Raw genomic sequence first — 24,154 nt, 5'->3', positions numbered from 1 at the left:
TTTAGCCCATTTTTGACCCACCTACTTTCCCAAGACTAGTAGTCAAATGAAACAAAAGGGAACATTGGACATTTAGGATTTGATTGTTTATTCTCTTGCCCTGTAAGTGCATTTAAGAATCTGCTGATCATTGTTAAGAAAGCACCTTATTTCCTCTGATTAGAGAAGAAAAAATATTCTCTTCAAATTTCACTACTCTTCTCTAACTAGGTTATGCAGACCTCTTGTTATTAAAACATCATATTTGTAAGGAAATTTCAAAGCATGGCCTTCTAATGAGCTGGTGATAAAAATACTGTCTTAGCCACTGAAACAGCTATATTCAGAGTTGCATTAAGAGTTTTGTCCATGTGTAAAGAAATGGAATAAGTGGCAATAAGTTAATAGGTTCTGTTACTAGTGGAGCAAACTAACTGCTTTTTAAAAATTAACCTTGAACCTTATCCTCATTCAGTAGTTAATGGAATTGAGAGATTAAGTACTTCATATATTATTTATAACATTAATAGAAAAATAAAATAATTTCTTCTTGGCTTTCTCCCTTGCATAGGTTTAACTCTCTGCTTTCATCATTTGGAGATTGCATTAAGTTTGAGGAAGAGACGGTCATAGAATCTAATTAGTACAAACATTTATAGAATGCTTCATATGACCAGGCAGGCACTGTTTTAAGTATTAGTTCAGTGAATCAATTACTTTAATTTCCATTTTAAAGATATTAAAATTGAACAATTTAGAAACTGGCCCCCTGTTATACAGCTGGAAAGTGTTAGCTAAGCATTCTGATGGAAGTGCCCATACAAGCAACCATCTGTGTTTCTGGCTTGTTATTTATATGGGTGCGAGGTATGATTTCAGAGGCCAGGAATGCTCCTCTGACCCAGAATCCTTCAATAGAATCAAAGCTGCAGATACTTTGAACTTATTTTCTCATTCATTTTCTTTATCAAATTTAGCACAAATTACCAAAAATTACTTACCTGTTTTGGTTTAGAAAAGTAACAACCTTGTATAAATTCAACCGTTCATCTCTCCAGTCCCTACACCCATGTCGCTAAGTCCTAGAGGAAGAGATCAATTGTTTGTCCAGGAGCCATGGCACATTCGTTATTGCTGACCTTAGTTGTACACTCATATTCCCTTAGAAACCTTTCCCTTCAATTGGTAATTTATATTATTGACACCCTTTCAGCCTTTTACCCCACCCTCTTCCCACTCTCAGCAAATGTCCTTAACTCTTTGCTTCCTAGTGACTGTTGAGTCCATTAGGTGTAAAGTCCCTTAAATACTCTCACTTCACAAACATTCCTGTACATTTCCATCCAGACAACCTTTCTTTGCTTAGCTTTGGTTTACTTGGAAATAATGCCCCTCCTTCCACCCAAAACTTGCCTTGAACCTCTGCTATAGATAACAGCCCCAACACTCTCCTTTCTCTGTCTCCATTGATCTCTTTTCTCTGCAGCTTATGTGCCTTCTGTGCACAAAATATTAAAAAATAAAGAAACAGAAACACTACGCTCAATCTTGTTACTCTTTGTAAGTAGGGCTCTATCTCACCCCTCACCATCATCAAAAATATTTTAAAGAATATATACTTGGTATTTATCTTTATATCTTCATCCTTGTTTTCTCCTCAGTCTTTTTATTTATTGATTTTTCAGTCTTCAGAATCACTAACAATGTCCCTCTAAAGTTTAATGTCATTTGCCAACTTTTATCTCTAATTTCTAAGCTTTTGGCTACTTCTTTATATTTTAGATTAACTCCTCCTTTCTTTTCTAGGATAACAGTCTATGTTTTTTTTTTTTTTTTCCTGGTAAGATTGTATGGTGGCGCAATTGGGAAAGTAAGAAAAATGTTGAGTTTGTGACAATATCATACGTTGCTTGATATAGTTCTATGGAATATGAACACGTGTGGGCCCAGTGGAATCAACCATCCATTTTAGTTTTCATTATAGGCTGTTGCTCCAACATCATTTTGTAAATAACAGAGAATGATGTCAAACACCCTATTCTAAATCCCCCTGTTCCTGCAGCTATCATAAATACTCAATCCTTGGGAAACGGACCCAATGAAAAATAACCAGAAAGATGAAAAATTCATCTTAGGCAAAGTAATGGTTTTAATCCCATGTCAACTTTTTCTGTGTAGCACCTCCACATGTAGGAGGCACCAAAGGCATTAGTGTGGAACCTAGGAGTACCTTGCCAGGAGATATTTTTCCAATTCTTGATAGAAAACTTGATAGGAATTCTTTCCAGAAATTTACATGTTCCTAAAATTACCTGTCACTTGAAGAAGCCAATTTGATAGGTTAAATATCTATTTCTGAAGCCTTCAAATTGTTCAGTAATTTTTTGTAAACATCCCTAATCTTGCTTGGAAAAGTTTCAAGATGGCAGAATAGAAGGACGTGCACTCATCTTCTCCAAATCGGGAAAGGAGTACGTCAAGGCTGCATATTGTCACCCTAATTATTTAACTTAAATGCAGAGTACATCATGTGAAATGCTGGGCTAGATGAAGCACAAGCTGGAATCAAGATTGCTGGGGAAAATATCAATATGCAGACACCTCAGATATGCAGACACCACACTTAACGGCAGAAAGCAAAAAAGAACTAAAGAGCCTCTTGATGAAAGTGAAAGAGGAGAGTGAAAAAGTTGGTTTAAAACTCAACATTCAGAAAACTATGATCATGGCATCCAGTCCCATCACTTCATGGCAAATAGATGGGGAAACAATGGAAACAGTGACATACTTTATTTTGGGGGCTCCAAAATCACTGCAGATGATGACTTCAGCCATGAAATTAAAAGACACTTGCTCCTTGAAAGGAAAGCTATGACCAACCTAGACAGCATATTAAAACACAGAGACATTAGTTTGCCAACAAAAGTAAATCTAGTCAAGGCTGTGGTTTTTCTAGTACTCATGTATGGATGTGACAGTTGGACTATAAAGAAAGCTGAGCACTGAAGAATTGATGCTTTTGAACTGTGGTGTTGGAGAAGATTCTTGAGAGTCCCTTGGACTGCAAGGAGATCAAACCAGTCCATCCTAAAGGAAATAAGTCCTGAATAATCTGCAGCCCATGGGGTTGCAAAGAGTTGGAAATGACTGAGCAACTAAACTGAACCAAACTGAATTGAAGTATATGTTAGTTTTCTTATTCCCAATATTTGATAATCACCTTTTACATTTACCTGATGTTTAAATTTTATAACACACTTCTACTCTGTCATCTTCATATCATTACACCATTTCTACACTACACTGTTCAGAATTTGTATCAAGGTAGCAATGTCCTGTTTTGCCTTTCAAGTCAGTTTTGGAGGATTTTGAGGGCTTTGGAGATACAACCTACAATATTGTTAGTTCTTTACCAAGTCCACTCAATAGGGGGAATAATTTTCTTTTTACTCTTCCATTTTCTTCATTAATAAAAAGTTGGAAGCTAAGATAATTACCACATTATAGTGAAGCTTATGCTGAAGCATTAGCATACGTTTCCCAGGGTATGTAAGTATGCTATGTGGACCACAAGTCTTGAGAGAGTCTTATTTATATTGGTTCTATGTTGCTTTCCTCTTCTTTCTTTTTTGTCTTTCTTCCTCTCTTGTGAATGTTTCATATCTTCCTCTCAATTCGTTATCATTACTAAATAACAGATGGACTGAATTTGCTTATCACAGCATTTCCAAACATATGTGTCCACATAACTTTGTACTTTCTCATGATTCTTTTAACATACCACAGAATTGGTCTTCCCAAACACAATGTATATGTCTCATGCAAAACATTGGGCTAACCCCTAAGGTGAGTGTTACAAAAATGCTCATAGAAAATGGATAAATGTGCAATTAAAAGGATACCATTAAAAAGATGCATTAAAAAATATCTAATGAAAAACAAATACCTAGTTTTAACTAAGAGACACATCCTTATTCAACATGGAGGTGTGTTGGTGACCACTGAAAACTGAAGGATCAGAACATGTGGAGCCCTACCAACATATCCATCTGGATAATCTTGTTTTACTTTTTTTCTATTGCTATTTCTGCTTCCATTATTTCAGCCACCTGGGCTCTCTATGCCATTGTCTGGAGCTCCTAAGGTTATGAACCATACATCATCTCCTTTAGGAAAATGAGAACTCAGTGGGCCCAGTATAACAATTCTGTGATTCTTTCAATACTTCTCTTCTTTAAATCTCTGAGCATATAAAGATATTTTGATTCAAACATGTTTTATTACATAATCTCATTTTCTAACTGTAGCTCTTTATAAAATGTTTATTTACTGACAATAAAAATAATCAGCAGACATGGGAGGAGGAAAGTAATGATTGTTCAGCACTAGCTTATACCAAGCACTACTCTGACACTTTTTGTTTTTAAAGACTTATTTGTTTATTTATTTTGGCCACACTGGATCTTCATTGCTGTGCACAGATTTTCCCTAGTTGCAGCCAGAGGGGCTACTCTGTAGTTGTGGTGCACGTTTCTCGCTGTGGTGGCTTCTCTTGCTGCGGAGCACAGCCTCTAGGTGCACAGGCTTCAGTAGTTGTGATGTGTGGTCTCATTTGCTGTGGCTCTTGGGCTTGGTTAATCTGCAGCTTGTGAGATCTTTTGGGAGCAGGGATCAATCAAACCCGTTTCCCCAGCACTTGCAGGTGGATTCTTAACCACTGAACAAGCAGGGAAGCCCTGTACTAGAAACTTTAACCTCTTTCCTTTATTCTAAAATTTAGGTTTTATTTGATAAGTATGCTGGAGAAGGCAATGGCACCCCACTCCAGTACTCTTGCCTGGAAAATCCCATGGATGGAGGAGCCTGGTAGGCTGCAGACCATGGGGTCGCTAGGAGTCAGACACGACTGAGCGACTTCACTTTCACTTTTCACTTTCATGCATTGGAGAAGGAAATGGCAACCCACTCCAGTGTTCTTGCCTTGAGAATCCCAGGGACAGGGGAGCTTGATGGGCTGCTGTCTATGGGGTTGCACAGAGTCAGACACGACTGAAGTGACTTAGAAGTAGCAGTTGATAAGTATGCAGCTAGTTAATACTACATATTTGAAAGGGAAATAATTTTATGCATATAAGAAATAAAAAGCTTAAAATACTTCATACCTGTAATACAATGTCTATAATAAGGAGAATGACCATCATTAAATTATTATTATATTTCAAACTATGGCTTAAATTTTTAATTGGTGACCTATTTTTCAGTTATAGCCAAAGTTGTATTTTCAAGTATTTTTCAGTTAGGCTATGAGTAACTTCATTAAGATAAGATATTTTCCTGCTTAATTTTAACTTGAGTGCTTAGAGATTTTATATTGTATATTCCTGAACACACTGTAGACTGACAATAAAAAATTAATAACTTGAATTATTGCAAATTTACATAAGTTCTAACTAGGAACTGTACGATACATACTGACCAGTTAATAATATCCTTTTATATTAAGGCATCACATTTATATATTTATAATACATTTTATGGAATATATTTTATTATATAAGATAAACTAAGATATAGTTTTCCAAGTAAATTGATGGATGGTCAATTCTGCTGGGAAAACCTAAGGGCACAAACCTCAAAGTTTTCTTAATTAAGATGTAAATAGGTAGGTTCTTTACTATATAATACCTTTCAGTGCTTGGTCAGGAGGCTGTTTCCAGAGAGCATTCAGTTCAGTTCACTTCAGTTGCTCAGTCATGGCCAACTCTTTGCAACCCCATGGACTGCAACACGCCAGGCCTCCCTGTCTATCACCAACTCCCAGAGTTTACCCAAACTCATGTCCATTGAGTCGGTGATGCCATCCAATCATCTCATCCTCTGTCGTCCCCTCCTCCTCCTGCCTTCAATCTTTCCCATCATCAGGGTCTTTTCAAATGAGTCAGCTCTTCGCATCAGGTGGCCAAAGTATTGGAGTTTCAGCTTCAGCATCATTCCTTCCTATCTACATTCAGGACTGATCTCCTTTAGGATGGACTAACTGGATCTCCTTGTAGTCCAAGGGACTCTGAGAGTCTTCTCCAACACCACAATTCAAAAGCATCAATTCTTCAGCACTCAGATTTCTTTACAGTCGAACTCTCACATCCATACATGACTACCAGAAAAACCATAGCCTTGACTAGACGGACCTTTGCTGGCAAAGTAATGTCTCTGCTTTTTAATATGCTGTCTAGGTTGGTCATAACTTTCCTTCCAAGAAGTAAGCATCTTTTAGTTTCATGGCTGCAATTACCATCTGCAGTGATTTTGAAGCCCCCAAAAATAAAAGCAACCACGGTTTCCCCATCTTTATGCCATGAAATGATGGGACTGGATGCCATGATCTTGGTTTTCTGAATGTTGAGCTTTAAGCCAATTTTTTCACTCTCCATTTCACTTTCATCAACAGGCTCTTTAGTTCTTCTTCACTTTGTGCCATAAGGATGCTGTCATCTGCATATCTGAGGTGATGGAATTTCAGTTGAACTATTTCAAACCCTAAAAGATGGTGCTGTGACAGTGCTGCACTCAATACGTCAGCAAATTTGGAAAACTCATCAGTGGCCAAATTGCTGAAGGACTGGAAAAGGTCAGTTTTCACCCCAATCCCAAAGAAAGGCAATGCCAAAGAATGCTCAAACTACCGCACAATTGTACTCATCTCACACACTAGCAAAGTAATGCTCAAAATTCTCCAAGCCAGGCTTCAGCAATATGTGAACCATGAATTTCCAGCTGTTCAAGCTGGTTTTAGAAAAGGCAGAGGAACCAGAGATCAAATTGCCAACATCTGCTGGATCATCGAAAAAGCAAGAGAGTTCCAGAAGAACATCTATTTCTGCTTTATTGACTATGCCAAAGCCTTTGACAGTGTGGATCACAATAAACTGTGGAAAATTCTTCAAGAGATGGGAATACCTGGCCTACCTGACCTACCTCTTGAGAAATCTGTATGCAGGTCAGGAAGCAACAGTTAGAACTGGACGTTAAACAAGAGACTGGTTCCAAGTAGGAAAAGGAGTACGTCAAGGCTGTATATTGTCACCTTGCTTATTTAACTTATATGCAGAGCATATCATGAGAAATGCTGGGCTAGGTGAAGCACAAGCTGGAATCAAGATTGCTGGGAGAAATATCAATAGCCTCAGAGGGCATTAGTTCCCTGGTAATTCTAACCTGCCACCCATGTATGCAGAACTAATTCTTGGGTCAAAGAAAGTTATTTGACAAGTGGCAGGTGCTAGATGTTGGAAGATGTGCTAGAAGTTGGGGTGGCATGAAGTGAACTGGTAAGCACTCAGAGGATATGGTAAGGCGTTGACAGTAAGCTATGATGTCTTCTAGAGAAAACATCAGTTTCAAATTGAGAAATAAATGAAAGGCAGTATTATGTAGTGAATGATAGCATGGCTACTGGAGCTGATAGACCAGAAGTCAAATCCAGACTCTGAATATCCTGGCAGGCTAATCTTGGGAAAATGATTTAATTTCTTTCAGTCTGGGCTTCCTTCTCTATAGAATGGAAATGGAGCACTTACCTTAAAATTTGTAAAAAAAAAAAAAAAAGAATTACCAAGAAGTGTTTACAACAGTATCTAGTGATCAATAAATAATAAATATTAATGCACACAAAAGGTAGTTTGGTGTTTAAAATATTCTATTTATCAACCTTTTCTAGTGTAAGAAATTTCCTCTAAACCACCTTTCTTGGGCAACTGTTCAGTCTGAACTTGAACTCTTCTAGTTACAGTGCATATGCAGCCTAAAAGTTTGTCTTTTCTAGTTTGGGGCAGCACTAATGGCTAACATGTTCTTTTTGATGTTGGAATTGAAATTACTTGACTAATAATAATCTAGCCTCATAGATTATATTACGATAAATGGTTTCATTAATCACTAGCCTCAGACCCACTTCTAATGTTTCTGCAGGACCAGTGGCATGAGAACACATGGAGGATCACATGCCCTTTGTCTGAAAACTATTATGCAACAGCACAGTTGATACACAAAATATTTTGTTATGAAAAGTATGTCTGCATAATGGAAATGTATGTATTATGATACTATTTTTAGTGGACTGAAAGCAAATGTAAACTACTAATATAAGCAAACTTAATTTCATATGCTTCTCTGGATATATAATTATTGATGGCTCAGTGGTTAAGATGGACATAACTCATAAAATATAATGTTTATTCAATGCATATTTAGCCTTCATCTTATCAACATCATTAACTGTTCTTATAAACAATTTGAACGTATTTTTTTTCTTGACAGTAATACCCCATTCAGTTCAGTTCAGTTCAGTTCAGTCGCTCAGTCGTGTCCGACTCTTTGCAACCCCATGAATTGCAGCACGCCAGGCCTCCCTGTCCATCACCAACTCCCGGAGTTCACTCAGACTCACGTCCATCGAGTCAGCGAAGCCATCCAGTCATCTCATCCTCTGTCGTCCCCTTCTTCTCCTGCCCCCAATCCCTCCCAGCATCAGAGTCTTTTCCAATGAGTCAGCTCTTCGCATGAAGTGGCCAAAGTACTGGGGTTTCAGCTTCAGCATCATTTCTTCCAAAGAAATCCCAGGGCTGATCTCTTTCAGAATGGACTGGTTGGATCTCCTTGCAGTCCAAGGGACTCTCAAGAGTCTTCTCCAACACCACAGTTCAAAAGCATCAATTCTTCAGTACTCAGCCTTCTTCACAGTCCAACTCTCACATCCATACATGACCACAGAAAAAACTATAGCCTTGACTAGACAAACCTTTGTTGGCAAAGTAATGTCTCTGCTTTTGAATATGCTATCTAGGTTGGTCATAACTTTCCTTCCAAGGAGTAAGCGTCTTTTAATTTCATGGCTGCAATCACCATGTGCAGTGATTTTGGAGCCCCCAAAAATAAAGTCTGACACTGTTTCCACTGTTAGACAACTTTAAAACCATTCAAATGATCTTTAGATCATTTATTGAAATAAAAGTGCATTGTTACGTTTTTGTACTAGAGCTCAAAGAACAGATGTTGCAGTCTTTTTTAAAGTCCATTTTATTGAGGTAGACTTTGCAAAAAGTGATACACTTTTTAAGAGTATGCTTGATGAGTTTGACAAATGTAGAGTCATGGAACCACCAAGAATATGAAGTTATTTGATGGCTCTAAGTTATTCTCTCATGTTTGTCTGCCCGCAGCCCCCAAAGGCTCTTATTAAGTTATTATGAAAGTGAAAAGTGACATTGCTCAGCCATGTCCAACTCTTTGCAACCCCATGGACTGTAGACTACCAAGCATCTCTGTCCATGGGATTTTCCAGGCAAGAGTACTGGATTGGGTTGCCATTTCCTTCTCTGTGGGATCTTCCCAACCCAGGGATTGAACCCAGGCCTCCCTCATTGTAGGTAGATGCTTTACTGTCTTAGCCACCAGAAAAGTTATTATAGTTCTTAGTTATTTTATAATCCAACATGGAAAACTGTAACCTACTGAGACAGTGGTCAGTGGAACTGGCAATAAAATTCTTAAATGTTAAGTTTAAAAAGGAATTATAGATTTTAAATAATATGCTTAAACATTGTGATGGGGTAGCAAATAGTATAGCATCATCATCATAGAAAATATTGAAAAGCATTTAAATTTCATCTTACAAATTGCTTATCTTAGTTTGCCATTTTTACCATCTCTTCAAGCATTATAGTTTCATAGATTATTACTTGCATTCTTAGTTTGAAATTTTAATACTAAGATATTATGAAGAAAATGAAAATAGCAGTATGGTGCCCAATTTGTTCCAGTTTCTCTTCATATACTTTGATCTATAATTGCCAGAAAAGATTATTCTCTATAGAAATCAGTGTTGAGATTATTTGTACATTAATCTTATTCTTCATAGTCATGGGTATGGTGTTCATTTCCTTGTTCTAATTATCTTGCTTGTATTGGAACGTTATGTATGTTGCATTTTTTCCATTCAGTCTGATAACTGTTTTTGCTAAGCTTTTAATGATATTATTAAAAGTAAATTAGGATTACACCTAATAATGTGAATAGTGCAAATTTAAACTTTAGTTTCTGCCAAAGATAATGATTTGATGATAATTCTTGATTAATTTTTTTCTATTGAATCTCATATCTTGTCTAAAATAAATCTAATTTTTTTATTTTGATGATTATCTCTGGATCCACAGTTTGGAAAAAGAAGTGAGAAAAACAAAACAAAAAATATTTAACCAGCCAAAGTTACTTCATTCTGTAAGACTTTATTGCATTCTTTCTATTGGAGAAAGATTTACAGGTTAAAATTTTTCTGCTTTTACCTGTGCTTTCACAGCTGAAGTTCTCATTTTTAGTTCAAAGCAGTGATCTACAAAGAAGGCGTGGCACCCCACTCCAGTATTCTTGCCTGGAGAATCCCAAGGACAGAGGAGCCTGGCAGGCTACAATACAGTCCATAGGGTCGCAAAGAGTCAGACACGACTGAAGCAACTTAATGCATGTACACAGTGATTTACAAAGGGGTTGGTAACAGAATCTAAACCATGGACATGAATTTGAGCAAACTTTGGGAGATGGTGAAGGACAGGGAAGCCTGGCTGCAGTCATGGGGTTGCAAACAGTCAGACACGGCTGAGCTACTGAACAACAACAAAGTGACCTACAATGGGGTTGGTTGCTGCTGCTGCTGCTAAGTCGCTTCAGTCGTGTCCGACTCTGTGCGACCCCATAGACAGCAGCCCTCTGGGCTCCCCCGTCTCTGGGATTCTCCAGGCAAGAACACTGGAGTGGGTTTCCATTTCCTTCTCCAGTGCATGAAAGTGAAGAGTGAAAGTGAAGTCGCTCAGTCGTGTCCGACTCTTCACGACCCCATGGACTGCAGCCCACCAGGCTCCTCCATCCATGGGATTTTCCAGGCAAGAGTACTGGAGTGGGGTGCCATTGCCTTCTCTGAATGGGGTTGGTAACACATTCTAAACCTTCAGAACCTTTAGCTTCAGTTGACTTTTGTTTTGAAAATATAAGGCAAGAATATGGTGAAGAATATCCTAGAGACCTGAAGGAGAGAGTTACAAAACATATGGCTTGAACTGTGCCAGCACTGCAGGCCAGACTCTGAGGGACAAGGGTGCCTGTGTATTCTCTAGTACCTGTGTGTGTGTGATGTGCTGTTGCTGCTGCTGCTGCTGCTAAGTCGCTTCAGTCGTGTCTGACTCTGTGCGACCCCATAGACAGCAGCCCACCAGGCTCCGCCATCCCTGGGATTCTTGCAGGGCCTCCTAAATCACATGGCTCAGTTCAGGGGAAATTCCTTAAATGGATCTAAGGATGATCTAATCTAGCTTCCTTATGACATACCTTTAGTTTTGATGTTGGCTATTAATGTCTTTGATTTTCATAGCTGAAAATAGCTAACTTCAACTTTTCTATTGAAAATGCTTCCTTTACACCATGACCTAGAATTTTCAGTAAGTAAACCACCATGGGGCTTCAGTCTTCACACAAAATTTAAGAAAACTTTCATTTTGTTTACTCTTCCCTCCACTTCCAACTTCTTATTTGGTACCTGGCCAGATTCCTCCTAAATATATCCTAAGAATGTTCCCCTTTATTCAGTGTGACTTATTAGCAGTTCACTTTTGCTAGCACATTCATCCAGAGGCTCTATCTTTCAGAAGTGGTGGATCTATAAAAAGGGTCTTACAGCTCTACAGCCATAGCTCAGATGTATCCCTGGAGATGGTGAGGCCAGTCTGGTGGCTCCTTCCCCACATCAACCTGGAGCTCACACATTTGGCTTAACCCCATGCAGGCAGTAGGCTCCCCTTGACAGTGGGATGGCAGCAGAGATGTGAAGCGAATGGCATCACTCTCTCAGTTCACAGACATGGCAAGCCCATCTGATTGGCAGGGCAGTGAATGGCCCTCTACAGCTATTCTCTTTATTAGTATGTATCTGTGCTGTAAACTGTCTTCTTATTACATGCAGATGAGCCATCACATGGAGCTCCTTCTTGAACACTTTTCTACCTGGTTACTATTCTTAGCCAACTTAGTTCCTTCCTGCCCTTGATACAGCTTCTTTTTTTTAAATTTTCCTAATCATTGGTAGTGCTCTTTCCTGTTTATGCACAGAGAAATACATATCTAAACTTTATAGATAGAAATACAACTAAATAGAAAAAAGCATAACCCTTGTATACAGTTTTCTTATTTAACATATGTTCTAGATACAACTGCATTCTGATTCTCCTCTTCTCTATAGTCTTAAGGTTTTGACATCTGTTCTTTAAAATATGGTTGCCAGAGCAATAGCAACTTCAGACAGTGAAATTCAATATAAATTGGGAGATAAAATCTCCCCCATTTCTTGATGCCATATGTCTGTTTTTGCTCTCTCCAAACAAGTTAGCTTTATGGAGGTAGCAATCCTATGTAGTTGCTACTATTAAATTTGCAATAAAGAACTTATAGAACTTTTTTCCTTTCCATAAAAATTGCTATTTAAATAGATCTTTCATTAAAGCTTTGTGTGTGATTAAAACATGAATGCAGAAAGCATGGTGTAAATGAACTAATACCCAAACTGGAAATTTAGATGGGCAACAATAAAATTCTGTATTGATTCAAAGAAGTGAATAGGATTCTTTCCATCAGAGTCCTGATAGGAAGTGCCCTCAAGAGAGAAAGCCAAGTATCTGTTCATGTCAAGTGACATCTCACTTAAGGGAGAGACAGAAGATGGAGAAGGAATTTGTTCATAATGGAGAAAGAAATCCTTAGGCTGAACAGAATTTAGATTAGAGTACCATGTCTTGAAAAGGAAGAAGGTAAATAAGACAGAGATGAAAGTTTGTGAAAAGAGATCTATTAGAGGTGATTCTTATTTTAGGCTGGCCAGGATGGATGACTGGGTGTAGGAGGCTAGGAGGGAAGTTAAAGATTATATTATATATAAGTATATATTAACAAGAAGGGAGGAAACCATGATCAACTAGTTTTAACAATTTCCTCAGTGCCTATGGTAATACGCAAATATATTACATATGCAAATTTGTATCAGTATTTGAGAACAGGATGGATTAAATCCAATTTTCAGATGCTATCTCACACTAAGCCATCTCACCTTTCATGAAAAGACTTCACTTAAACCAAATACATCCAGAAATCCTTTTATAATATTAAGCTTTATCGTGACATCTTTTCAAACAGTGGGGAAACTCATAATGTCAGTTTTGCATATTATATTAACTTTATACCATATTTCCTTATCTCATCAAGATGATGTTGTTACATATGAATGGGGAAACCCAGGATATTAAAAGAAAGCTATCAATTCAAATATTACTTTAATATTGGCTTGTGATAAATCCCACTGTGTAAGCCCTAAAACAACAATGAACCAGACTGAGTACATTGGCCTAGGTGCTTCAGAATAATAATAGATCATCTGTGTTTTCCTACTAGTGTGCCGAGGGAAAGTACATGCTATGGCTAAAGTTTCCTGTTGCACATGGAGTAATACTGTAGAGATAGTTGAGTAATCTATATGCAAATTAAAGACCAACTTGGTTACTGAACATGGGCACTAGAAGACTCTGGGATCTGTTCTTCTTGTAAAGAGCAGGGAATTGTCAGTGCTGGCTCTGCAGTGTCATCTTAGTCCCATTTCATATGGCTGCAGTTATTCTTATTCATCTCACATCATCAGATGTCTGGTCTCCAAAGTCTTAAATGATGCTGCATAACTGCTTTCTTGTCAGATGACACAAGAACTCATTCTTCAACAAAAGGAAAATAAACTGCTTCTGCTCTGCTTAGGCTGCATACCAGAACATTCATCTAAATCCACTTCATAGAACATCTGTTCTAATAACATAGATGGTGCTGAAGACCTGGAAGCTATTAACGCAGAGCCCATTGCTAAGTTCTTCTGTATTTTTAAGGGTAATAGGGGGCTGTAAAGTGGATTGTTAAAGAAAAAACTCTGTCAAGCCTCTATCATGTATTTCCAGATGGTGACAAGAGCCTTATTCATCTCATCCTGGACCTCTTTGAGAACTGTACCCTCCTCTTTGGAGGCTGAAATTATATAAAGATCATTTGTTTTTAGTTTGGTGAAAAAGTAATTGAGGTTTCAGACCATGGGTTTTAAATCACTATAACTAAATTCAAACACATCTTTATTAATCAAAATAGGAAACCATTACAATCAACACATTTTTGTCAATGAGAAATAACTTTGTTTATTCCTGTAGCGTAAAAATCTGTGCTTCAGGATTTGATGAATCCTGATGCTCTTGGAAAGCATTTTCTGCCTCCTGCTGGTTATGGAAGTATTTTCCCTGCAAAAAGTTGTCGAGATGCTTGAAGAAGTGGTAGTCAGTTGGTGAGAGGTCAGGTGAATATGGAGGATCAGACAAAATTCCATAGCTCAATTTGTTCAACTTTTGAAGCATCGGTTGTAGGACACATGGTTGGGAGTTGTCATGGAGAACTGGGCCCTTTCTGTTGACCAATGCCAGCTTCAGGCATTGCAGTTTTCAGGGCATTTCATTGATTTGCTGAGCATACTTCTCAGATATAATGGTTTTGCTTGGATTTAGAAAGCTATAGTGGATCATAAGGGAGGAAGACCAAACAGTGACCATGATTATTTTTTGGTGCAAGTTTGACTTTGGGAAGTGCTTTGGAGCTTCTTCTTGGTCCACCCACAGAGCTGATCATCTCTGGTTGTAATATAAAATCCATTTTTGTCACATGTCATAATCCAATCAAGAAATGGCTTGTTGTTGTTGCATAAAATAAGAGAAGATGATGCTTCTAAGCAACATTTTTTTTTTCCAGACAGCTCATGAGGCACCCACTTATCAAGCTTTTTCACCTTTCCAATTTGTTTCAAATGCCAAAGGTTGTCATTGAGCTTTTTGGCACCTTTTCATGTAGTGGCTAGAGGATTAGTTTTGATGATGGCTCTCAACTGTTGTCAACTTCTGATAGCCCACTACTGTGCTCCTCATCTTCAAAGCTTGTCTCCTTTGCAAAACATCTTGAACCACCACTGCACTATTACGTATTACTATTAATGGATGCACTACATCCATTACCAGTTCCTGAGCCAAATGTGTTGTTGATGTTGTGAGTTATCTCCTCTGTTTTACAACCCAGTTTGAACTTGATTAACAAAATCATTTGAATTTACTTTTTGTCTAACATTGTTTCCCTAGTCTAAAATAAATACAAAATAAATAGCAAGTAAAAAGTCATTAGCAAAAAATACAAAGCAAGAAATGCACATTAAAATGATGTAGAACATTACCATATTTATTTAAGACTGTATTCCAGTGTTAAACAGCAGGAATGTTCAGGAATGCAAAACCGCAGTTACTTTTGCACCAACCTTAATAGAAAAACATTTACAATCTACTTCAGGAATGAACGAAACACTTAAACTCAGAATATTGCCTAGATTGATGTCTTCTTTCTCTTGCCCAGTGATTGTCGGCCAGGGTGATTTTATGCATGAGACAACATTTGCAAATATCAGGAGACAGTTTTGATTGTCATACAGTGGCAGTATGTGGAGTGGAGTAACACATTTACTAGATAGAGACCAGAGATACTGCTCAGCATCCTGCAGTATACAGGACACCACACACACACACACACACACACGATGAAAAATTATCTTGTTCAAAATGTCTTAGCTTTACTGCTGGAACACACTAAGCTAGCCTTTTACATTTCTGCTCGGGGAGACCCGTAGAATTTGTTTCTTAAGTGATACAGCTCTTTTTTGCTGAACAATCAGTGTTCTCAGTTTTGTTTACTCAGTTATGGTGATTGTTTTATTTTGGTTTAACACGTGAGGTTTAAACCAAAAAGATGTTTGGTCAGACATTGGTTTATGCATCATGTTTGATTAGACTATTTGTGTGAATGAAGTGAGAAGATATTTTCACTAGTGAGATCTATGTGCTGCACAGAATGGAGAAGCCAGTACCTCAGTTAGTTATCACACATGGTGAGACAGAGTAGGAAGTGAGTTTGGGGCTTCTCTTGATACTAAATGTGGAATCTCTGATGACCACCAAGGAAATGTAGGATTGCTCTAGCCACATCCAGGAAAACTTCCTAGATCCTGTCTAATCTCTGTGATGTCTGAGCACCGAAGTTCCACATTACCACCTAGGCCTTCATGGAATTTATTTTTGAGATAAAACCTCTTCTTATCTGTGAATATCAATAATATTGTAAATCTATGTGTGCCAAACTACTTTCATCATTTTTATTTACCTGTCTCTGCTCCTTTATTCCAGGTCATAACCATACCCAAATGTTTCTTCTTGGTTTTGTAATTGTTGTTATTCTGTTTTTTGTTCTCCTTTTTTTTCCCCTGCAGCTGGAATGTCCTGCCCTTAAGTCTTCCACCTATCTGATTTCTAGTCTTAATAATTTCAGCTCAACTACAACCAAATTCTCTAATTTGATACTTGGACTTTTCAATGTAAATGATATCGCCCTCTCATTAAACTGCTTTTACAGTAACTCTCTACTGTTGATTAAGGGGCAGTATCAGGGTCACTTGAAGGGGAGGAGAGTTTTAATACTACCTCTTTTTGTCATTTACCTGCTCTTTTACCCTGTGCACTCTGACACTGCCCCAGTCTCTAGTGAAAACCCCTCCTCTTGAGAAAATGATGGCTGGTAGTACTTTTTAAAGAGTGTGCTGTTTCATATTATTATTCTTTGTAAGTGTGTTATTGTCTCCCCAATCATAGTGTAAGTGTCAGAGACTTTAATCTGTACCCTTTATCTACACTTGCCTAGTACGAGTGTGCTAGAACATAAAAGTATATCAACAAACATACTTTGCTGTAAATCATACAGATGAGGAAGTCCCAACCCTCCCCCAAAAAAATCTCTTGACCACCCTAGGATAGGATTTCAAACTTACATTTAGACAATTAAACAGCTTGGCTTAATATTATTATTATTTTTTTTAAGAGCTTTACACCCTGACCCAGGATGATAAATGAATGTGAAAGAAAACAGTTTTAGTTTGATTGCATTAATATTTTACTGGAAGCAGCTAGGCAAATTATAGATTGACTATAAACAGCACACAATCAGTGGCTATGCTGAATTTTGGCATCCAACAAGCCTTTAGCTTCTTCTAGAAGCAGCAGCAAATTTGCAGAAAAATAATTCAAATTTTTAATTTCCTAATTTAAGCAGAATCACTCACTTAAGCAGTTTAGCTGATTATAGTTATGAAAACATATCATGTATTTAGCAGCAACTTGTAAGTTCTCCTGTGGTCCAGATTATTAATACATTCAATGATGCTCTTTTTCAATATTAATGTTGAGATTTTTAATACATGAAACCACTGACATTGAGACCAAGCATTTTATCTCAGGAAAAAATAATGTGTCGCCTTTTCTCTATATTAATATGACAGGAAGCAAAATGATTATTCATGGCTGTTACTTTACTATGCTTTCAAACATATTTGCTACTTTAATTAGGCCATCTTGAATTAATAGATGCAAATACAGTTGGTAACCGAAACGGTGGCTCTTTGTGGAATGACAGTGCTTTGCCTGAGGCTTACCTGCAATGTGTGCTGTTATAGGAAAACAATGATTATAGCTAATTTTACTCAGCTTGAAAAACCAGGAGATTAGCTGCAGATAGGGCACTTTCAGTTTACTTAATGTCAGTATTTCCTGAAAGCCTCTTATATGTCAGGGACTATGTAAGACCTGGGAAATAAAAGATGAATGAAATGCCACCGTTCTCAAGGAGAGTACCGTTTAGAGCTGGGATCCAGTATCAGCTAGAATAGACATTAGGATGAGAATGGATAAGCAGACAAGGATGGGATAATGTTGACTCAAAGAAAGGAAAAGCCATTTTTTAATTGAAGGGAAGTGTACATTTTTTTTCTTAACCCCAAGTCAACTATGCCTGAGATGTGCCTATATTCATATTCTCTCAATCTTCCTCTCCATCTCTCTCTCTTTCTCTGTCATAAAATTCTTACTCACAATTACAGGCATTAATGGATTCCAAGAATTGTTATTAGATAGTGAACTTTTGCATTATTTTCTCCCTCATAATGTACTACTACCTTTAAACATAAAGTAGGAGGTTATTCTTTCCTTTCCTTCTCTCCCACTCTGTACCCCCAACACTTATTCCGAGATTTGCTTGCTCAGATCCCAGAGTTCCTAATCATCTCCCTTGACATACTCCCTACTCCTACCCACCCTGCCCACTGCTGTCAAGTAATGTCTGGTACTCTCTCTGCAGTATGGCCTCTGTTCTGAGCCTTTCCTATATCCAAACTCCCAATCCAAGTATCTCCCTACTAGGCTCTATTCCCTCACATTCCAGGGTTCTGCTAGCCTAAAAACTAAAGTGTGACATTACAATTGGTAGTGATGGGTTAATCAATGTTCCCACATGACACATGTCTACTCTTTAAATCTCTCTGAGAAAAATCTGCAAGTAGAAAATCTCCTATTTTAGATTTTTTTTTTCTCAAGATGGGAGGGCATCTAGACCCAGATAGGTCTCAGACTAATTATATCATATTGTCATTCCTCAAGCTCATCATTTTGTCAGCCTCATGCCCTATATGCACTTATTTGTTTTTTAAGAACATTGTCACTTATTATTCAGGGTTTCCCAGGTGGAGCTAGTGGTAAAGAACCCACCTGCCAATGCAGGAGACATAAGAAATGCAGGTTAGATCCCTGGGTTGGGAAGATCCTCTGGAGGAGAGCATGTCAACCCACTCCAGTATCCTTGCCTGGAGAATCCCATGAACAGAGGAGCCTGGTGGCTACAGCTCATAGGATCGCAAAGAATCGTACATGACTAAAGAGACTTAGCACAGCACACACAACACAATGTGCCACACATACCAGTGAGGAACTGGATATGTCAATATTCGGGACATGAATGAAAACTATGGTAAAATCTAATCAAAACCTTTTTACAAGGCTCCTCAGTTCTGATCATCTCCAACAAACATTAGCAAAGAATATTACTATATCATGTCATTATTAACACACACATATATATGTATTATGTCACATCCTACCTTAGTTTCCAATGTTCAGTTCAGTTCAGTCTCTCACTCATGTCTGACTCTTTGACCCCATGAATTGCAGCATACCAGGCCTCCCTGCCCATCACCAACTCCCGGAGTTCACTCAAACTCATGTCCATCGAGTCGGTGATGCTATCCAGCCATCTCATCCTCTGTCATCCCCTTTTCCTCCTGCCCCCAATCCCACCCAGCATGAGAGTCTTTTCCAATGAGTCAACTCTTCGCATGAGGTGTCCAAAGTACTGGACTTTCAGCTTTAGCATCATTCCTTCCAAAGAACACCCAGGGCTGATCTCCTTTAGAATGGACTGGTTGGATCTCCTTGCTGTCCAAGGGACTCTCAAGAGTCTTCTCAAACACCACAGTTCAAAGCATCAATTCTTCAGTGCTCAGCTTTCTTCACAGTACAACTCTCATATCCATGCATGACCACTGGAAAAACCATAGCCTTGACTAGATGGACCTTTGTTGGCAAAGTAATGTCTCGGCTTTTTAATATGCTATCTAGGTTGGTCATAACTTTCCTTCCAAGGACTAAGCGTCTTTTAATTTCATGGCTGCAGTCACCATCTGCAGTGATTTTGGAGCCCAAAAAAATGAAGTCTGACACTTTCCACTGTTTCCTCATCTATTTCCCATGAAGTGATGGGACCAGATGCCATGATCTTCATTTTCTGAATGTTGAACTTTAAGCCAACTTTTTCACTCTCCTCTTTCACTTTCATCAAGAGGCTTTTTAGTTCCTCTTCACTTTCTGCCATAAGGGCGGTGTCATCTGCTTATCTGAGGTTTTTATTTTATTTTATTTTATTTTTAAACTTTACAATATTGTATTAGTTTTGCCAAATATCGAAATGAATCCGCCACAGGTATACCCGCGTTCCCCATCCTGAACCCTCCTCCCTCCTCCCTCCCCTACCCTCCCTCTGGGTCGTCGCAGTGCACCAGCCCCAAGCATCCAGTACCGTGCATCGAACCTGGACTGGCGACTCGTTTCATACATGATATTATACATGTTTCAATGCTATTCTCCCAAATCTCCCCACCCTCTCCCTCTCCCACAGAGTCCATAAGACTGATCTATACATCGGTGTCTCTTTTGCTGTTTCGTACACAGGGTTATTGTTACCATCGTTCTAAATTCCATATATATGCGTTAGTATACTGTATTGGTGTTTTTCTTTCTGGCTTACTTCACTCTGTATAATAGGCTCCAGTTTCATCCACCTCATTAGAACTGATTCAAATGTATTCTTTTTAATGGCTGAGTAATACTCCATTGTGTATATGTACCACAGCTTTCTTACCCATTCATCTGCCGATGGGCATCAAGGTTGCTTCCATGTCCTGGCTATTATAAACAGTGCTGTGATGAACATTGGGGTACACGTGTCTCTTTCCCTTCTGGTTTCCTCAGTGTGTATGCCCAGCAGTGGGATTGCTGGTGAAAAGGCAGCCTTCAGAATGGGAGAAAATAATAGCAAATGAAGCAACGGACAAACAACTAATCTCAAAAATATACAAGCAACTCCTACAGCTCAACTCCAGAAAAATAAATGACCCAATCAAAAAATGGGCCAAAGAACTAAATAGACATTTCTCCAAAGAAGACATACAGATGGCTAACAAACACATGAAAAGGTGCTCAACATCACTCATTATCAGAGAAATGCAAATCAAAACCACTATGAGGTACCATCTCATGCCAGTCAGAATGGCTGCAATCCATAAGTCTACAAGCAATAAATGCTGGAGAGGGTGTGGAGAAAAGGGAACTCTCTTACACTGTTGGTGGGAATGCAAACTAGTACAGCCACTATGGAGAACAGTGTGGAGATTCCTTAAAAAACTGGAAATAGAACTGCCTTATCTGAGGTTATTGATATTTCTCCCGGCAATCTAGATTCCAGCTTGTGCTTCTTCCAGCCCAGCATTTCTCATGATGTACTCTGCATGTAAGTTAAATACGGAGGGTGACAGTATACAGCCTTGACGTACTCCTTTTCCTATTTGGAACCAGTCTGTTGTTCCATGTCCATGTTTCCAATGTTAGCAGCACAGAAATCAACTTTATCTCACGTAGTGTTTCTCTTTCTCTTGAATTCAGTTCAGTTGCTCAGTCACATCCAAATCTTTGCAACCCCATGGACTGCAGCATGCTGGGCTTCTCTGTTCATCACCAACTCCCAGAGCCTACTCAGACTCATGTCCATCACGTTGGTGATGCCATCCAACCATTCTTTACCATCTGAACCACAAGGGAAGCCCTCTCTGACTCTAGGGATCTCAAAAGTCCCAGTAGGCCTAAATATAATATATGAGTTGGCTTCTGCTGCTAAGTTGCTAAGTTGCTTCAGTCTTGTGCGACTCTGTGCAACCCCATAGATGGCAGCCCACCAGGCTCCCCTGTCCCTGGGATTCTCCTGGCAAAAACACTGGAGTGGGTTGCCATTGCCTTCTCCAATGCATGAAAGTGAAAAGTGAAAGTGAAGTTGCTCAGTCATGTCCGACTCTTTGAGATCCCATGGACTGCAGCCCACCAGGCTCCTCTGTCCATGGGATTTTCCAGGCAAGAGTACTGAAGTGGGCTGCCATTGCTTTCTGCACTGGCTTCTATATACCAGTTATAATCAATTACTGCTATTGAGTGAGTCAAAGTGTGAACAGTTTCTAAAACAAAATAGTTTCTATCCACTTCAGTTTGTGGGGAAAGCAGTAGGCATCTTTCAATAATCTCTTGTGCTTGAAAACTGGAAATTTTATGCAAATATAAAAACATACTTAGTTTCTTTAAGAAATGATAGCACAGTATCTCTTGTCCTCAGACCTTCCAGAGTCTTCTAGATTAGTGGTTCTCAATCTTTATAAGTGCATTAAAATGTCCCAGAGAGTTTTACAAAACACTCCAGATCAATGAAACCAGAGTCTGGGGGGAGAGGGCATCAGCCTTTTAAAGCTCTATTGAGGTCAAGGACAACTTTTCTAGTGTGACAACAAAGTAACCATACTGATAGACCTTATGACCTTGGGAATGTGAGAAACACTAACACTGAGAAATGTGCAAGAGAAAAATCCCATGCCCAGATGCAAACTGACGAGTAGTCGGCCTACCTAGTTTCTTAGCCCTAAGCATCTTACTATGAGAGGCCAAGTACCAAACGTAAGGGAGTGGCAGCAGCTTGTGAGTAGCTAATTAGCTAATGAGCAGAGAGAATAGGTGAGATTGAAGACAGTGACACAGAGAAGGCAACTATTGCTGCCCATGGTCAAAAGCCACATCCTTAATGACCAATGAAATGGTGAGATTAAGTTCTGAATTTTAGGATCAATTCACTGAGTAATAAAAGGTCATGAGCAAATGCAAAGACTTTCACTTATTTTCAAAATTGTTGAAAATTATAATCATCCTATAGGGTAAATCACATAGGGACTCAGTTACAGTTAATAACGATGTCCTGAGAGAAGGTGTATAGTTTGTCCAAAATTACACAAAGAGTAAAAGGCAGCATTTGAAACAGATTTACTTAATCCTACTTCCACTGTATGTCTACTATGCTATTCTGACAGTGAAGGAATTGGTAGACTTAATTTCACTACATTAGAAGAGAAAAATCTAATGTGCTTTATTTTAAATGCGTCTAATAAATGCCTAGAAGAATGTGTTTGCTGGTATAAAAATTTGGATTGTCCATCTGTGCTGGGTATTGATATTTCTATAAAAGGAATACTACAAAATCATAAAGCAGAAAAGTAAAGGATAAAGCACCTAGTTCCTGAATTGCAAATAGATGAATCTGATTCTTATGTATCAATGAAGTAAAAACACTGAGTTTGTAAAAGTAAATCTAGATCTAGACTTCATACTAAAGAAACTCTAAAAGTCCCTGTTTGTTTTCCTGAATTATGCATGGGAGATTGGGATTTCTTCAATATGCAGCACTAATTATTGCTAAGGGAATGCCATAGAATTAACTGCACTATTAGATGAGATGAATTGTGCTCAGAAGAGCAATTACATATACCCCATCCTTTCAAATTCAATTCTCTCTTAAAACAGGTTTGGTCAAAGTGTATAAAGATCATCCATTTCACTTGTAGTTATCTACAAGTTTCTTATGCCCTGCTAGCACTTTTAACAATAAATCTGAGCAATAGATGTCAGTATAAAGCATAATCTTTTATTACTCACTTGTATCTTTTACACTTCTTTTATAGATGAGGCTTATTGATGAAGAAACTGATGTTAGAAGCAAAATGGCACAGGCAGCACTAGTTAGATGTCTTTGCTCTACTTTTCAGGGATAGAAGTGTGTGTTACAAAGTATCTCCAAATTTGTTTCCTATGATGTTTATATATATATATATATATCCTGAATATATTATACAAGTTTTCCTTTTTATCTATAATTAGACACAGATATTTTTCTTGTTAAAGTGAGTTTAAAAAATTAAAAAGACTTTCAATTTCCAGTACAGAGTGTGAGAGTCTTGGAAATCACCAGACTATCCTAACAAGTAAAAAGCTAAGCAAACAGAAAAAATAATAATTAAATTAATAATTATTCTTAAATACGTAAGAGGATGAGGTAACAGGGCCAAAACTGCTCTCAAAATTGGAGAGACAAACAGGCAAATGCAGAGCATCGCAATTTACCAGAACAGAAATCCACAAGGGAAAACTTCCATGGGAAAGTGAATGTTGCTCAGTTGTGTCCGTCTCTTTGTGACCCCATGGACTATACAGTCTATGGAATTCTCCAGGCCAGTGTACTGGAGTGGGTAGCTGTTCCCTTCTCCAGGAGATCTTCCCAACCCAGGGATCGAACCCAGGTCTCCTACATTGTAGGTGGATTCTTTAGCAGCTGAGCCACCAAGGAAGCACAAGAATACTGGAGTGGGTAGCCTATCCATTCTCCAGCACATCTTCCCCAACCAGGAATTGAACCAGGGTCTCCTGCATTGCAGGAGAATTCTTTACCAGCTGAGCTACCAGGAATTCCATGGGAATGAGTACCAATGAACTGTAATTGAGGA

This window comes from Bos indicus, chromosome 11 (genome assembly GCF_029378745.1).
Source record: "Bos indicus isolate NIAB-ARS_2022 breed Sahiwal x Tharparkar chromosome 11, NIAB-ARS_B.indTharparkar_mat_pri_1.0, whole genome shotgun sequence".
Taxonomy (NCBI): Eukaryota; Metazoa; Chordata; class Mammalia; order Artiodactyla; family Bovidae; genus Bos; species Bos indicus.
Note: the sequence above shows the minus strand (reverse complement) of the source record.